The sequence below is a fragment of the Carcharodon carcharias genome, chromosome 15, assembly GCF_017639515.1.
Source record: "Carcharodon carcharias isolate sCarCar2 chromosome 15, sCarCar2.pri, whole genome shotgun sequence".
Lineage (NCBI taxonomy): Eukaryota > Metazoa > Chordata > Chondrichthyes > Lamniformes > Lamnidae > Carcharodon > Carcharodon carcharias.
Genome location: NC_054481.1, coordinates 98,329,791 through 98,342,741, shown reverse-complemented (window position 1 = coordinate 98,342,741; position 12,951 = coordinate 98,329,791). Strand labels below are relative to the sequence as shown.

The following is a 12,951-nucleotide window of genomic DNA, read 5'->3' as shown; positions in this document are numbered from 1 at the left end:
CTGGACAACATTCAGACTAAATGCTCTGAACCTGATGATATTGTGATCACTGTTTCCCAAATTCCCACACTGGCACATGCACCACTTACTTCACTTCATTCTGCAAGAAAGACTGTTAATGGGTGTAGTCATTTGTCAGAAACCTGGGTGCCAAATGTTTAAACTTATCTATGCCACAATAAGAGTTAAGGTTGGAGTACTTGGATACCTTTCAGTTTAGTCTTTATGGAATAGACTGACAGAATTATTAGGATACCAATGAGGAAAAACTGGAATAAAACTGTTACCTTGGAGATCACTGGTGTATTATTAAATTTACCGCTACTGCCAGACTGAGAGATAGGTGACTGATTGAGAGATATATAGGCAGGCATGAGGAGAAAGATGAAGCTCTTATTTTAATTTGCTGCAATTGCATAGAAAATATCAAAAGAAATTAGCATAGAAACCACAATACAATGGAGCTTCATATGTTTGGAGATTGACAGGCAACCGTAGTGAATTGGGTAAATTAAATAGCAAACATTCAGCTGAATTCAGGAAAACAAATTCAGCAGAGTTCTGCTTATTGTCTGACCTTGAGTTTTAAACATGCTTAATTGCTGAATTCACTTGTGTGAAATGTGGTATAATAGAGTAAATGTCAGTGACATTTGCCTTTGTATGACTAGTTTACTTTCTTTCTTTCCCACAAATCTTTCCTCATCAATTTGATGAATATACTCAAGGCTGTACAAGTGTATAGACGATGTGGCAATTCACTTTTGCAGACTGCAATGATAGAAATAAATTATTTTAAATACTGAGCTCTATTCATGTCACAACTGATGACACAAATTGAGGGTTTATTAAAAGTTATTGAAGAACAAATTATGTATTTGTCTGAGCAGTCAATGAATCCACAATGTGCTTGTCAATTAGATAAAGGATGGCAGAAAATCCTGAATCAAGTGCATATTAACTGCTTTGTAGCTAAAATGTTGTGTTGCTGCCACCATTACATTTTTTTCTCCTGGACAAGGTAGAACTGGAGGCCTATTGGCCGACATGAAACCCTTCCCTCAGCTGTAGCCTCCAATCTCCCACTCTGTTTATACTTTATTATGCCAAAAAAAGCATTGGCCAATACTCAACTGATCTCTCCTCTCTTCCTCATCTTCTTCTTCTTCCCTCTTGCTGTTGGAATCAAATTTCATCAGCCCACCTCATACTCTAACTCATTCCTACCCAGGATCGCAGGGCTGTAGAATTCCCTGCCATCCTTCTTCCTACAATCTTCAAGCCTTTAGGCCCAAGCTGAGTTTTACCTGATGACTATTTCTGTTTGTCATCTCTTCTCTTCTTGTCTTTTTAAAAAGAATGAAACTTACAGATGTCAAATAAACTATTTAAAGGCTAAGAGATTAAAGAACAGTGAAAAAAGTTGTGTCCTTTACAAAACTGTTGGCAGAATCTACAAAATATTTGTGTCTTTTGCTATTTTGCTTTTTCCTGCAGCAAACAGATTTTATGATGTGTGTTTTCAAATTGAACTTTCTCATGTTTGATTTTTTGATCTTTTTCTGCTGCAGATTAATTATTACATCCCCAGAATGTAAATCTTATAGGTCAAAATTTAAATAAATTACTTCAAATTGAATTTCCAGCTGGCTGTATCATTTCACACAAGTCAGATCCAAATATTGAAACATAAAATATCTGACATTTGTTTTTCAAAGTGCAAAATTATCTAAGGAATATCCTCTCAATTTTACCTATGGCTTCACAGGAAAGATTTAGGCTCCATCAGGAACAAACTCCACTAAGCCCTACAACATGAGCTGCATATTTATTATATTACAGATTTTAATCTAGGGAGAAACTATGGGTTGGATTTTTGATCCCTGAATGAAGAGGGACCAGAGGTAGACCAGGGTGTAAAATTGGATATTGTTGCAGAGTACCAGCTTTCTGATGCAGTCCCGCCTTCCATTGATTTTTGAACCGCCATTGGGATCTGGATGGATTCAGCACTTGAACCTGCAAATAATGCAATTAACAGTCATTTGAAGGGCTTTAAGTTATTTTGTTCTCAGACACATGGTCCACCAAAGGTCATGACCATATGTACCAAGCAAGAAGAAGCAGCCCAGTAGAGGGCCTGTCAAGGAGCCAAGACCATTAAGCATTGGTGAATTAAAGGGGAATGCCTCAGAGGGCTGCTCGAACAATGGCCAGTGAATGTGCCAATATAGCATTGAGGTAACCATGTTGGCACTGGAACACCTCACAGGCAAACAGCAGGCGTGTCCAGGCAGCTGTGACCTTGCTTCTGGAGGCAAGGAGGGACAAACGTGAGGCTGGGGCTAAGCTACTTGGAGATGGGGATGAGCAGCAATGAGGAGTAGCCGTTCATACAGGCAATGGTGTAGTGATATTGTCGCTGGACTAGTAATCCAGAGACCCAGGGTAATGCTCTGGGGACCCGAGTTCGAATCCTGCCACAGACCACCTGGACGGACCACCCGGCATCAACCAAGACACCAGAAATGACAATGGCAAATTCAGACCTGTCGACTCTGCAGAGTCTAACACCTGGGGGCTAGTGCCAAAATTGGAAGAGCTGTCTCACAGACTGGTCAATTAACAGCCTGACATAGAAATCCTCACGGAATCATACCTTACGGATAATGTCCCAGACACCACCATCACCAGCCCTGGGTATGTCCTGTACCACTGGCAAGATAGACTCAGCAGTGTGGCATACAGTGGGCAGGGAGTTGCCCTGGGAGTTCTCAACATTGATGCTGAACCCCATTAAGTAACATGACATCAAACATGGGCAAGAAAACCTCCTGTTGATTACCACACACCACCCTCACTGGATGAATCAGTGCTCCTCCATGTTGAACACTACTTGGAGGAAGCACTGAAGGTGGCAAGGGAGCAGAATGTACTCTGGGAGGGGGAATTCAATCTCCATCACCAAGAGTGGCTCGGTAGCACCACTACAGATCAAGCTGGCTGAGTCCTAAAGGACATAGCTGCTAGACTGGATCCGTGGCTGTTGGTGAGGGGACCAACAAGAGGGAAAAACATACTTGACCTCATCCTCACCAACCTATCTGTCCACGACCGTGTCGGTAGGAGTGACGAATGCACAGTTGTTGTGGAGATGACATCCCACCTTCAAATTGAGGGTACCCTCCATCGTGTTGTGTGGCACTACCACCGTGCTAAATGGGATTGATTTCAAACAGATCTAGCAACTCAAGACTGGGCATCCATGAGGAGCTGTGGGCCATCAGCAGCAACAGAATTATACTCAATCTGTAACCTCATAGCCCGGCATATCCCCCACTCTACCATTACCATCATCCCAGGGGATCAACCCTGGTTCAATGAAGAGTGGAGGGGGACATGCCAGCAACAAGCATACCTAAAAATGAGGTGTCAACCTGGTGGAGCTGTAACACAGGACTATTTGCATGCCAAACAGCATAAGCAGCAAGTGATAGACAGGGCTAAGTGATCCCACAATCAACAGATCAGATCTAAGCTCTGCAGTCCTGTCACATTCAGTCCTGAATAGTGGTGGATATTTAAACAATTCACTGGCGGAGGAGGTTCTACAAATATCCCCATCCTCAATAATAGAGCAGATCAGCACATCAGTGCAAAAGATAAGGCTGAAGTGTTCGCAGCAATCTTCAGTCAGAAGTGCCGAGTGGATGATCCATCTTGGCCTCCTCCGGAGATCCGCAGCATCACAGATGCCAGTCTTCAGCCAATTTGATTCACTCCACGTGATACCAAGAAACGGCTGAAGGCACTGGATACTGCAAAGGATATGGGCCCTGACAATATTCCGGCAATGGTACTGAAGACTTGTGCTCCAGAACTTGCCACACCTCAAGCTGTTCCAGTACAGCTACAACATTGGCATCTACCTGGCTCTGTGGAAAATTGTCCTGTACACAAAAAGCAGGGCAAATCCAATCTGACCAATTACCACCCCGTCAGTCTACTCTCAAACATCAGTAAAGTAATGGAAGGGGTCATCAATAGTGCTGTCCTCTTAGTAAAGCAGGGTCAACAGGCCTGCAATTGTCGCTTCCAGTGCCTACGTTGATGTCGGGTGGTCAGTCCGGTTTCATTTCTTTTTTGTGTATTTGTAGCAGTTTGTTACAACTAAGTGGCTTGCTGGGCCATTTCAGAGGGCATTTAATAGTCAATCACAATACTGTAGGTCTAGAGTCACATGTAGGTCAGACCAGGTAAGGACGACAGATTTCCTTCCCTAAAAGGGTGAACCAGATGGGTTTTTACAAGAATCGCTTCTTGGTCATCACTGAACTTTTCATTTTGATTCCAGTTTTTTTTTTATTGAATTCAAATTTCACCTGGGTTCCCAGAGCATTACCCAGGGTCTCTGGATTACTAGTCCAGTGACAATACCATTACACTATCGCTTCCTCAGTGTCGGGGGTCTATTGTTATGGACATAGGTGACTGGGGGAGGGAAAATGGTGGGAGAGCTCATCAGAAATCTGACCACTGCCATCCTTGCAATACCGAAAGTGAGTGGAGCCTCATGTTGGACGGGTACAGGTGCTGCATGGGAGTGCGATCAATGGGTGGATGCAGATGCAGGTCAGCTTAGATAGACAACTGAAAGAGAACCCCAGCAGGCAACATTGAAAATGCTCAGGACAGTGAGATAAGGGAAGGCTCTGCATGCGTGGAAGGGTGCTTGCACAAGGCTGCAAAAGGTCCTGCCATACACATACTTCTCTGTCCAGAATCACTTATGGTCCAGTTGCGTGTAGATAAACTGCTAGAATTTGTGGGGGGGCGGTGTTGTGGTGATAGGATGTGGGGGTTGGGGGGTGTTTCAAAAAGCCTATATAACAATGCCCTATTGATAACAGTGAGAGTGAGAGTGAATATAGTTGCAGCTAATACAGTGACAGTGTTCCCCCGTAAAACCACTTAAGATCAAATGTTATTGATTTTACATTGCCTCTCACTTCTTCTAGGTGCTGCCCTGACATCCATAGCAGGGGTGGATGCAGCCTGTGGAGTTGTTTGCCCTGTTGCCTTTGATGACTTCGAAAGGCCGCCCTCTGGAGAGCCAAGTCCTGGAATGCCCCAGCTTACTTTGGCTGCCCTCCTGTGTGCCAGCTGCTCCCTCTGTGGTGACAGAGGATAAGGTTGAAAGGGTTCACAGGCAAAGGGGATTCTGAGGGAGCAGAGAACCTCTGACAGTCCTAATCAGATGGCCCAGGGCTGCCCAGCTGCTGCTCCTCCTCTCTCTGGGTGCCCGAGGGCCCTGCCCAACGACTGGACGGACGTCGAGGTGCCCTGTTCCCCTCTCACATTGCCACTGCATGATCTCACCCACGGCAACAGCGATGGAGTGCAGGTATGCACACATCTCCAGCAGAAACTGGGCACTCTGCTGGACCAGGGTCTCCATGGCATCTGTCATCCTCTCCATGGAGAACTCTATACGCGCACATGTGGGCACCACTTCATCAGAGAGTATGTGAATGGATGCATCCAACTGGGCACCACTCTGTTGAGGTCTTCCAACAGCTCTGCGTGATGTTCCCCTGCCTCTTGCTAACTCTCCACCATGAGTTGGAAGGCCTATTTCAGAGGTTTGTCATCTGACTCAGACCTCACAGATGCCTCTTCCCCAGCAATCCTCCAAGAGTCGGGGAGCTCGCATGAACCTGCCTCCTCCTGCTCGGACACATATCCGTGCTGTGACCACCAGATTCTGAGACCCTTCCTAAACTAGTGCCAATACCCACTGAGGTGCATGTTCCTAAATTGGTGGAGGGTGCAAGTGACCACTGTGACACCACCACATGTGTGGAGCTCTCCTCTTCCTCTCCTTCTTGGTGTATCTCTGGGCTGGTTCTGGGGCTGACGCCTGATAGAGAGTCCTGCTCCTCGGGACTTAGTCCCTTCCTGGAGGCACCTGTAAGTGAGATAGAAGAGGGCAAGTGGCAGCATCCGCTGCCTCCAACATAGAGTCACATTCGACCCTCAGGTTTGCATTGTATGGATGAACCCTCACTAGGTGGAAAAATTACTTTAATTTGAATTTTCTGTAACATTGTTAAATTACTAAGGAGCTCAAACAGATCTGGGTACATAAGTATCTTTTAATACTGCAGTCATCATTGGTGCAAAGGTGTATGTATGGCCCCCGTGTTTATGCGGTTGAATGTAGCAGAAAGAGGAAAGGACTTGCATTTCTTTGGGGCTTTTCATGTCCTCAGGACTGCCCAAAGCATTTACCTTGAAAGTGTAATCACTGTTGTGCAGGCAAATGTGGGCTGTATTTCAAATAAACTTAAGATAAAAGCAAAATACTGTGGATGCTGGACATCTGAAACAAAAATAAAAATAGCTGGAAAGAAAGAAAAACATAGTTTAAAAAAAATGATAAATTATTGGAAAAGGGGATCAGCAAGGGGGTGGGGATGGAGGAGAGAGTTCATGATTTGAAGTTGTTGAACTAATTTTCCAATATTTATAATTTAAAAAATATATATATTTTTCTTTTCCCACCTATTTCCATTATTTTTAAATGTATTTCCATCCATTGTTTCATCTCCACCTTTTAGCCTATTTCGATCCCTTCCCCCCCACCCCACCCCCACTAGGGCTATCTGTCACTTGCTTGTCCTGCTTTCCATCCTTAATATTACCATTAGCACATCCCTTAGATAATATCACTACCATCAACACCCTTTTGTCCTTTTGTCTATGACATCTTTGGCAATCTCTTCTTTGCCTCCACCTATCACTGGCCCTCTATCCAGCTCTACCTGTCCCACCCCTCTCAACCAGCTTATATTTCATCTCATTGCTATATCTCCTCAGTTCTGATGAAGAGTCATATGGCCTCGGAACGTTAACTGTGTTCCTCTCCGCAGATGCTGTCAGACTTGCTGAGTTTTTCTAGCTATTTTTATTTTTGGTTCAGATAAACTTATTGCTTTGAATAACAATAGTGTTGGCTTACTCACTGCTCCACAGGCCCTTTACAATGGCTGGAATAATTACTTCATTGTGCTTGAGATGGCCATACTCAGATTCAACTAAACCCAGAGTTTCACCTTGCAGGTTATCACCCCATTATATGTTTTAAGCCAGCTCTCATTAGAGAAAAAATGCATGATGAATCTACCAAAAATCAGAATGACCTACAGCTAATATCTTAATGGATCTACTAGTACAGGTCTAGAAGTAGTTGTCCATCTGCCGCTCACGCATTCCACCCCCAAAAGCCCAGTCAACTCAATCCTTTGTGCTTGTATCTCTAATCTGCTGTTTTGTCATGTTTGAGTTTTATAGGGCTGAGGAAGTGGAAAGAATTAAAAAGTAAGAAAGATTTGCCTTTTTATAGCACCTTTCACAACCCAGGGCTTTGCAAAACAGCTAATTAAGTACTTCTGAAATAAAAATAGAAAACGTCAGAATTATTCAGCAGGTTGCTAACCTTTCATCAGGACTGGGAGCAGTTAGAGATGTAATAGGTTTTAAGCAAGGACAGAGTCAGGCAAAGAGGGAAGGGGAGGATGAAAACTAACAGGAAAGACTGTGATTAGGTGGCAGACAGGAGAGATTAGGCCCATAACTTCAGTTCCCCAAGGTGTTGTCCCGGGGGCTGGGTGGAGGCGTGGTAGTGGGGACCCCAAAGATGCACTGCTGGGTCCCTCCCCATTCCTGGAAATCTCCATGCAAGGAATACATGGGAATTGCCTGGAAAGTTCAAACTTCCATTAGGAAATTACCCTGTGCTGGGAACCATCTGGTACTCCAACTTAAAATTCAGTCTTCAGATGGTTCCAACTGTCTTACTGGGATGGTTAACCTGGAAAAGTTAAAATAATAAAACCTCTTCTAACTGTTTCCAGCTCCTGAGCAACTATTGTGTTGACATCTCCAACCCACCCCCAGGGACCCACCACCCAACTATTCCCTCAAACCCCATCATCCGACTAAACCCTCCAACTACCCTCTCAAGCTCCCGACTAACCCCCACCACTCCAGATACCCCCCACCCCCCGATTACCACCCCAATTACCCCCACAGCACCCAACTAATCCCACTCATCCCATCTATCGCCCCGTCCCCATGACAACCCGCCACAGCCACGACTACCCCCCAACCCCAATTACCCTCACTGACCAAATGAACCCGCCAACCACCCGTCCATCTCACCTACTGCCCAACACCCCCTGAACACCCGACCACTCCTCCAACTGACCACTCAGCCCCCCCCCCCACTGACCATCCAACTTCCTCGATGACCCGAACAACCCCACTGACCACTTGACCCTCCCCTCACTGATCAGTCATCCCCGATCATCCTACCCCCATTGACAATCCAACCCCTCTCGCCCACTTACCACCTGACCCCCCCACTGACCATCTACCCCCCCCGACCATCCTACCCCTCTGACCATCCTACCCACCTGACTATCCTACCATCCCAATCCTACCCACCTGACAATCCAAACCACCCCCCTGCCCCACTGATCATCCTACCTCCCTGACCATCCTGTCACCCCAACCTTCCTACCATCCCCAATCCTACCCACCAACATTCCTACCATCCCCCATTCTACCCCCTCAATCCTACCCTCTGTCTATCCTATGCCCCCTCAATCTGACCGCCCGCTTGACCATCCTAACCACTTCTCTGAGCATCCTACCAAAGACCCCCACCTCCAAAAATCCTACCCACTTACCTGCTCCCTGGCTTCTCAAAGTGGCTGGCAACTTTAAATTCATGTGCTTTACTGCAGCTAGTGCCTTAAAAAAGGGTCCATGTTTCCCTTTTGTCCAACTCTCCTGCACTCGACTGAGGATTCCTGGACAAGCTGCGCTGCACTTTTCTCACCTGGCACCTGTCGGAAGGTCAGGCGAGAAAGGTGCAGTTGCATTTCAGTGTAAGCAAAAAGGAGTGGAGTGGCAACCCGACTGTGATTCCACTCTTCGGTGAATGACAAAAGAATTGGCGGTGCAAAGCAAAAGGAGTCAATGGTAGGACAAGTGAAGAAACAAATGATGGCTCAAGAAAAGGTGTAAATGGGAATAACAGAACCATCAACAACAGCAGATGTCAAAAATAATGGGGGCAGAGATTATTGCTCAGTAGCCACGATGGAACATGCATTGTGTAAATGAGAATGGGATAATGCTGGCCTATGATCCCTTCCTTTCCAGGGATTGTCCTGGAAATGGAAGGGTGAAACTAAAAAAATCCTGTCCAGACAATCAGATGTGGAAAGTTTTGACTTGGCCAAATTTTATAGACTTACCTTATTTCAATTCACTGAAATAAAATGCATTTATGTGATGCCTTTCAAGATCTATTGACAATCAATGAAATATTCCTGAAATGTAGTCATAGGTGTAACATAAGAAAAACCAAATTGCACAAAACAATTTCCCACAATGGACAGAGAATCTGTTTTAGTGATGTAGCTGAGGGATAAATATTGTCCTAGACTGGGAAATATTGACCAGGGAGAAAGCACCTGATCTTCTTCGAATGGTACCCCAGAGGATCTTTCACATCTACCTAAGATGGCAGGAAGGGCCTCAATTTAATGTCTCACTCGATAGGTGACAGTTCTGACAGTGCAGTGCTCACTCAGTACTGATCCTGTATCCTGCTCATGCCAGCAAACTTAATTTAATTGTTGATATTACTTATGACTTCAGCTCCTTCAGGCTCACTTTTTTTGATGGTGGGATTGTTGCTCTAAATGTGCAGTCTTCACATGAAGAGAGAATGGTGACTATCAAGGGAAGTAAAACCATCTGATTTCCTACTTTTTATGTGGTAAGGAGGATAGAATTTTGTTTTCTCAAGAACCAGTAATTTGGTTATGTACCTCCCAAAGTCAGGAATTCTTTCTATGCTGGGACATGGTTTCCTAATAATTCTGTATACTTTCCATGAGATAGGAAACTCCATTGTTGCAAGATGCACCACTGAGAAGACTTTGTCAAGAACTCTGATCAAAAGACGTCAACCTGAAACGTTAACCCCATTTCTCTCTCTGTAGTTGTTGCCAGACCTGCTAAGCATTTCCTGAATCTTTTGGTTTTATTTTGGATGGCATCTTTGAGTGGCTATATTGGCACCTCCTCAGTTAAAAGTTTTTGGACTCATAAGAACATAAGAAATGAGAGCAGGAGTATGGCATAAGGCCCCTCAGGCATACTTTGCCATTTAATAAGATCATGGCTGAGCCCAAACATCTCAGTCCTGAATATACTCAACAATGAAGCATCCACAATCCTCCCTTCTGAGTGGAGAAATTTCTCCACATATCATTGCTAAATGACCGACTCCTTATGTCCCTTGTTCTAGACTCCGAAGTCAGGGGAAACAGCCTCTCAACATGTACCCTGTGAAGCTGTCTCAGAATCTTATATGTTTCAATGAAATCACCACTCTAAATTTCACAGTACAGGCCTGTTCTACTCAATCTCTCCACACAGAACAACACTCTTATCCCATCAGTGGCCCAAATCTTCAGAGGAGCAGCAACCATCGTTGGATTGCCACTCAGCTCGAACATTCCCCCAGCTTGATGCTGCTCCGCATTTCTTCTGGGACCTTTGCAAGCCCAGCTTTCCCAGAAATGCAGAGCGCAGCACTCTTCAGAGAGCTCCATAACAGTGGAGTAGAGTCAGGGGAAGACAGAACAGTCCCCTTTTTTATGACACTATCTGTCATATGAAAGTTAAAAAGTCCAGTTTGAATGTTAGCGAATGGGTGAGTCAATGAATGAATGAAAGGGTAGGGTGAACAGGTAGGTAGGTAACTGGGTAGGATGTGTGAGGTAAGTTGGTAAGTGGTAGGTGGATAGGATGGGTGAGGTGAGTTGGGTAAATGGGTAAAGTGTAGGTGGGTGAGATGGTAGGTAGGTAAGGTGGCTTGTTGATGAAGTGGTAGGTGGGTGAGGTGGCTAGTGGCTAGGGTGGCAGGTAGCTGAAATGGATAGGGTGGCAGTTGGGGAGGTGGTAAGTGGCTGAAGTGGTAGGTCGATAGGGTGGGAGGTGGTAGTCGAGGTCATTGTGAGTGATATGGCATCATTTCTGTAGTTACCCAGGAGTTAGACTAGGTTTTAATCTGTCTAACATTTCCTAGATAACTATCAAGGTAAATACCACAAAACTTTCTGAAGTCTCCAACTCTAACTCAGTCAGAGACATTTGTGGTGGGTCCTGAGGAGTAGGGTAATAATCCATCGGGAGCTGAAACATCTCTGGCAATTAGGGGAGGCGGTGACCTAGTTGTATTGTCAATGGATTAGTAATCCACATACCCAGGGTAGTAATGCGCTACCGACATGGGTTCGAATCCCACCACGCAAATGCTGGAATTTGAATGCAATGAAAACCTGGAAGTAAAAGTCCAATGATGACCATTGGGCCATTGTCAATTCATTAGTGTTCTTTTGGAAGGAGATCTGCTGTTCTTACCTGGTCTAGCCTACATATGCCTCCAGATCCACAGCAATGTGGTTGACCCTTAAGTGCCTTCTGTAATCGCCCAGCAAGCTACTCAGTTGCATGAAACTGCTAAAAAGTCAATAAAAAGGAAGGAAACCGGATGGATCACCCGGCATCGATCTAGACACTGGAAACAACAACAGCAAACTCAGCCCTGTCAACCCAGCAAAGTCCTCCTTCCTAACATCTGGGGGCTGGTGCCCAAATTGGGAGAGCTGTCTCACAGACCAGTCAAGCAACAGCCTGTCAAAGCCATACTAGCGGAATCATACCTTACGGATAATATCCCAGGCATCACCATCATGATCTCTGGGTGTGTCTTGTGCCACCAGCAAAAACATACCCAGCAAAGGTGGCCCCAGTGTTATGCAATCCTCAACATTGACTCCGGACTCCATGAAATCTCATGGCATTGGGTCAAACATGGGCAAAGAAACCACCTGCTGATTACCATCTATCCCATCCCCCTCCCCCCAGCCCCCCACCACCCCGCAGCTCCCTCAGCTGATGAATTAGTACTCTTCCATGTTGAACACCACTTGGAGGAAGCACTGAGGGTGGTCAGGGTACAGAATATACTCTAGGTAAGGGATTTCAATGCCCATCACTAAAAGTGGCTTGGTAGTGCCAGTGCAGAACGAGCTGGCTGAGACCTAAAGGTTAAAGCTGCTAGACTGGATCTGCGACAGGTGGTGAGGGAATCAACAAGAGGGAAAAACACACTTGACTTCATCCTTATCAAAATGCCTGCTGCAAATGCATCTTCCCATGACAGTATTGGTAGGAGTGACCACCGCACAGTTGTTTTGGAGACAAAGTTGCATCTTCACATTGAGGATACCCTCCATCGTGTTGTGTGGCACAACCATTGTGTGAAATGGGATAGATTTCAAACAGATCTAGCAACTCATGACTGGGCAATCACGAGGCACTGTGGACCATCAGCAGCAGCAGAATTGTAACTCTTTCGAGTACAAACATGTTTCCATCTGTTTCAGATGAAGTTACATTGTTTCATAGTTTGCCATTGTGAGATTTGAACTCTTGATTTTGGGGTTACAAACACAGTACCATAACCACTTGGCTATTTAGGCCAAGCCCTCCTCATGGTTAGTGAGACCGATCTTTTTAGAACACATTTCTCAAGTGAAGAACTATAGAAATGATCCCTAAAAGTATAGTAGTGAACACAATCTGTAACCTGATGGCCAGGCATATCCCCCGTTCTACCATTACCATCAAGCCAGTGAATCAACCTGGTTCAATGAAGAGTGCAGGAGGGTATGCCAGGATCAGCACTAGGCATACGTAAAATTTGGTGTCAACCTGGTGAAGCTATAACACAAGACTACTTGCGTGCCAAACAGCATAAGGAGCAAGTGATAGACAGGGCTAAGCAATTCCACAACCAATGGA

At 45.2% G+C, this 12,951-nt stretch overlaps 1 pseudogene; it reads right to left on the bottom strand.

Annotated features, from left to right (window-relative positions):
• Window positions 1-12,610: 12,610 nt before the first annotated feature.
• Window positions 12,611-12,720, bottom strand: LOC121288741 (annotated as a pseudogene).
• Between the last annotated feature and the right edge of the window lie 231 nt (window positions 12,721-12,951).